A 6,000-nucleotide genomic window follows, 5' to 3' on the forward strand; every position below is an offset into this window, starting at 1 on the left:
TTTTTCTCCAGTGGTAGGGAGGCACTGCCATGCTGGTGTGGCCTGTGGTGAGCCTTGCCTGCCTGGCCACCTCTAGCCAACCACTGCAGACAGAAGTGCAGGGACAGTGTGTTCATCTTCCTGCTGTCCCCCCTTGCATGAGGAGAGGTGTTAAATGATGCCAGCGCTGTGGCGGCCACTGCCCATGCAACAACAGCAGGGCCAACTGGCCAGCAAGGGAAAAGGTAAGCAATTCCCTGACGTGGAACCTAGATGAGATCAACTTTTCTGTGCTGCAGGATCTTGCAAGAATTAGAGGGACTTCTTGGCAAGAGTACCTACAAACAGCAGTTTTTCTTCTAGTCAGAGAAGAGGAGGAATTGAGAGCATGTGAGAGAAAGCAACATGCCAGCACCAAGGTCAGTGGGGGAGGAGGTGCTCCAAGCTTCGGAGCCAAGATTCCTCTGCAAGCCATGGTGAGGACCATGGTGAAATAAACTGTCCCCATATAATGCACCAAGTCCACGAGGCATGCAGAAATTCACAGCCCATGAGAAAAGGGCTCATGCTGGAGCAGGTTGCCAGAGAAAGCTGCAATCCAGTGGGAGACCCAAATAGAGAGAGAGGGCCCTTACTTCCAAACTAGAGCAGCCTATCATTAAAAGACTACACGCCCATGGATAAGTGACCCACAACACACCTGTTTTGGGAAGACTGCCTGTGGGAGGGACCTCACAGCATAGCAGAGAAAAAACTGCTCCCTGAGCAAACAGAAAATGATCTCTAGTGACAAATTGACCAAAACCCCCACACCCTGTCTCCCTACACTGTTGGTGGGAAAGAAGGAGGGGCTGGGGGAGAAAAAATGTGTTTTAAAGGCTTCTTTCACTTCATTATCCTCTTCTAACTCTGTACTTTATACCTTTAAATTTGAACCTGTTTTGCCCGTAGTGTTTTTTTTTCTCCCAGTCTTTATCTCAATTCATGACCCTTCAATTTTTCCCTCACATCTGCCCAACTGTAGCAGGAGAGGGTAAGCAAATGACTTTTATGCCTGGTGTTTGGCCAGTGTCAAACCATGAGGAAAGTAAAACTGGAACCACTGCCTCCGCTTCCAGTTTTCAGAGACATGGGAACAGTGCCAAGGAGTTCAGTTTCTATTTTCACAACCAACAGAGCAGGAGCTGAGCAGCAGACAGGTCAGAACCAGCTGGTGGGAATCCTTTCCCAGGAAAGGCTTAGTTTTCCATGTAATCTCAAGGGCTAAGTCAAGTCTTACAACTCTGTCTCTCCAGAGCAGTCTGTTAGGTTCCAGTTGGACCATTTAGGATAACCTGAATGGTGTATTGGCTCTTTTGTGACTCCAAGAGGTGGCCAGTGACAAGAACCAGCTAACAGTAGGTGAGGAAGAGCCCAAAGGATCCTAAAGGGATCTGGGAGGATGGATGTGTGTTATGTGTAATAAATATAATTTGCGCCATTCCTTGTATGAAATATGTAATATTGGATACTTGTTAAATCATGCCCGTCGTATTAGTTTCCCCCCCCCCCCCTTACAGGCGAGACTGGATGTATATTGGAAACTGATTTACAAGTAAAAAAGATGTGGCTTGGCCAGGAGATGGGCCATGTCTGGGCTCCAGGTGTTGATCATCACGATCATCGGTGCGGATCGTCCAAGATGGATATCATGGAAATCCTCAGACAGATCCATGTGAATGCAGCCTTCCTGTAAACTCTCATCAAGAATTCAACTACTCCGGACATTGAATTATTTCTCCTCATCACCAGAAAAAGAAAATCTTATTAACCTATAGACTCTGAATAGAAGAAAAGACTAACTGCTCAAATCTTGGCCTCAGGTGGAATTTTCCCTATAAAAACTGCTTGTGCCAGGATGGAGGTGTGTGGGCATAGGAGAAAACCTCTGCTGAGGCTGACTCCTTGTTGCACACCCAGGGTCGATCCCGGGCTCGGCTCTGTCCTTTCCGTGTGGCTGGCTAGATAAAATTTGACCGCAAATAAAATGATTTTTATTTTTAATCTGGCTGAATAAATTCTCATTTATAACAATGTGGAAAAGCAAGATGTCAGTGATGTGATGTGTAGTGGGAAGAGCATAAGAGGATTGGACTAAGGAGGACGATTCTTGGTGCTTCCACAGACCCAAAGCCAAGGGATGGCAGCAGATTGCAGTAGGAGCAAGTCAGGTGCTCGGCCTCTTGCCCTGCAGGTTCCCTGCTGGGAATTTAACCCATGTCCTGTCCCTACTCCCAGAAAAGTGAGTCAGACCCATCTCTGGAGGAAAGACAAGACTCAGTGAGGTTCCCAATGCCTGGGAAGCAATAAGGCTCAGTGTCCCAGATTGAAAAAAAGCAAGATGTATTCTCTTTGCCATCTGTATGGTAGTAGTCTTGTGTTAAGTGGGCAGTTGCTCCTTATTTCTTCCACAGTCAATCCTCCTTCCAAGAAGATATCTGCTGATAATGGGCCATTGAATGTCACAGCATGACTGATAAGAACTATAACATCCATTGTAAGATGCTCCACCCAGAGGGAAAAGCCAAGCATTCCTACCTGCATATATAGTCGAGATTCTGGCGCACCGGCATGGCATTTTCTGCACTGGATTTTCCCAGAGGAACAGCTGCCTCTTCAGAGGAAGACTGCACCCTTTTTCTACAGGATCACTGCTCCAACAGAACCACACCTGACACTCCGGGAGAACTGCAGCCGCAATTCCAATTGGACTGCAGCCAACACCCTAACAGAGTGTTGTTATGAACAAAAGAGCTTACCTGGTTCCCATGGCAATACTGGGACACTGCTGGCTTGAGCTAAGTACTGTTATAAATGAGAATTTATTCATCCAGATTAAAAATAAAAATCATTTTATTTGCGGTCAAATTCTATCTAGCCAGCCACATGGAAAGGACAGAGCCGAGCCCGGGATCGACCCTGGGTGTGCAACAAGGAGTCAGCCTCAGCAGAGGTTTTCTCCTATGCTCACACACTTCCATCCTGGCACAAGCAGTTTTTATAGGGAAAATTCCGCCTGAGGCCAAGATTTGAGCAGTTAGTCTTTTCTTCTATTCAGAGTCTATAGGTTAATAAGATTTTCTTTTTCTGGTGATGAGGAGAAATAATTCAATGTCCGGAGTAGTTGAATTCTTGATGAGAGTTTACAGGAAGGCTGCATTCACATGGATCTGTCTGAGGATTTCCATGATATCCATCTTGGACGATCCGCACCGATGATCGTGATGATCAACACCTGGAGCCCAGACATGGCCCATCTCCTGGCCAAGCCACATCTTTTTTACTTGTAAATCAGTTTCCAATATACATCCAGTCTCGCCTGTAAGGGGGGGGGGGGGGGGGGAAACTAATACGACGGGCATGATTTAACAAGTATCCAATATTACATATTTCATACAAGGAATGGCGCAAATTATATTTATTACACATAACAGTACTGATATTGAAATGTTAATTAGCTAATTGCTCTGTTTGTATTCTCTAAACCGCCTGGGGATCACCTACACCCCCACCCACACTGCCATTCTAGGACTGGGATGCAAATAGAGGAACCAGTGGAATCGTGGGAGGGGGTTTTGGGGATGAAAACACCCCTAAATGCAGGGCTGGGCACAGTGGAGGGGGCTGGATGGGTGTGCTGGCTGGGGAAAAGGGAACCACATCCCTGGTCTGTGACCTGTCAACATAGCCTGCAGAGGACTGGGCTGGGCTGTGGGAAGCAGGAACAAAGAAGCAACTCTTCCTGGTGTTACCAAGAGGAAAGGAGAGGGAACAGCTGCTGCTGGACTTTAGATACAGACTGGACACCTCTGCACCCTTTGGCTACCAGTGTGCCACAAAGACTTCAGGAACAGACTCTGCAGCCTTCTCCCCCTTCGGCTACCTGGAAAAAGCTACAACAGCGGGGGCGAGCTCCGTGTCGAGCCTCCTGCCCAGCTGATCTTTTTAATAAAGAGCTGAACATTAGTAAAGGCATAAGCCCTGTTTATTTCAGGTGTCACATTGTATTCTGACTCTGTCAGTGTTGTTCTTTCAATTGCTGTATGGTTTTATGGATTAATTCTGAATGATCAGATTCGTACAACACATTCCATCAAAATCTTTGCATCCATGACCATGTGCCAATAAGAGAAAATCAATTGCCCTGTCTTGCAGAGTTGCATGTCTTACGCATTTGACATCTGCCAACAAACTACTTAATGCAAGAGTAGTAGCATTGGTTTGTGACAGGTTTCTCCTTGAGCAAGGTCTTATGAGCTCTCAAAGAATCTATCACACCTGAGATAGCTCAGCTACTTCGAATGGCATAAAATTAGCAGGATGGCTTCTGAGGTAGTGTTGGAAACAGAAAAAGTTTTAATAAAAGGCAAAATAACAGAGCTCTTTCAGAAAATAAACCAAGCCAGGAGCAAGAGTTTCTTCCTTCTGCTGAAACACTTCACAAAAGCGATTATTTCCTTTGTTCTCTGCTTTTTCTAGTGAATTACCTAGGTGGGACCTTTTGGCCTCTGTCCAATTGGGCAGCCCCAGGTTTGAGGTGAGGTCCCAAAGGTCCTATGAGGTGTCTTTTTACCAAATTGAGGAGAAAAATTTCTGGGCTTTTTGCCTTTTTAAGCAGACAAAGAATCATTTGGTCACTGGTCAACAGGAGGCACAGTCCTACAGGTTTGTTTACTCAGCCAACAGCCTAATCAATCTCTTTGCTTTAACACTACTGCAGAGGCAAGTTGAGATAAAAGTACACATGCTGAAAATCTTTTCCCAAAACTCCAACGTTCAAAATCATCTTTACAATCTGATTAATATTGATGAATAAACCTCTTACCTCTGCATCTATGGTCAGTGATAATTTTAAAACTCGGTGTTAGCAAAGTAAGTCTCCCCAAGCTACGTGGGCCACCTATGATGTATGATGGAATTGCAGGTCAGGCTCTATCTCCACAGAGAAGAAGCATCCTTTGTGGCAGCTGTAAATAGTTGTGTCAATAGACCTTTGCACTGGAGAAGTATAATTATACCAGAAAGTCTGGTTTTTATATACTTAGTGACAGGGAGAAACATCTTTAATCAACCATGACTCCTTCCCTGTATAGCTGAACTTAATACAAAAATTGATTTTTAATGAGCCAGGGAGATCATCTCCTGAGGCTTTAAGGATGTTCGAGAATGTTCTCCTGCCCAATAATTCCAAGTATCTACAGGGTTGTGATCCTGATCCCACATGCTGCCAGCATTTTTACCTTTTAAAACACTAATAGTTTTCTCCTTTATTGGCCATGTGTCTGTGCAACCTTACTAAGCAAGTGGAAAATGGATTTTCTGGCGTTGTAGTGGCTAAGCATATGGTGTCTAAGCCTGATGCATTAGTTAAAGTCAGCCAAACATTTGTTTTGGGTTGATTAATGGTCAAAGTTGTGCTACTAAAGGCAAACAAAATAAAAATACGTAAGTGTAACATTTTATTTAGCTCCACATTCCCCCACTTAATACAGATGCTTTCCTGATTCCTTTTAATTTTCCTTGCAGTTTTCTTACTAGCTGTGTTTTTACACCACCCTGTGGGGATAATAGCTATGTTCCCACTATCTTCCTGTAGCTGTTTCTTTGGTCTCACTCTCTTTTGCTTTTTTCTTCTGGCCTTTAGTCAGTGTAGATTAGACAGGATCCCCTGGCTCCTTGTTGCTCATATATGCACTCTCTATTGCTAGATGTAGTCTCTGTCCCGCTCATGTCTGCATGCTTATTTCTTTACTTGTGGGGTTGTCAGCATGTTTTTGCACATGATACGGCTTTACTTTCTCCACTGGACTCCACTTAGGTCCTCTACCTGTCAAAACACAAGCATACCCTTTGCCCCACATTATTAAAGGAAATGGCCCCACAATTTATCCTGTTTCTAATTAAAACTAAAGGATTGTTTTTCAATTTTGCCTGTGTGCTATTAGAAAAATGCTGAAAAATTAGTGGCTCTGGTTCTGCAAA

Source organism: Lonchura striata, chromosome 26 (assembly GCF_050655825.1).
Source record: "Lonchura striata isolate lonStrDom1 chromosome 26, ASM5065582v1, whole genome shotgun sequence".
Taxonomy (NCBI): Eukaryota; Metazoa; Chordata; class Aves; order Passeriformes; family Estrildidae; genus Lonchura; species Lonchura striata.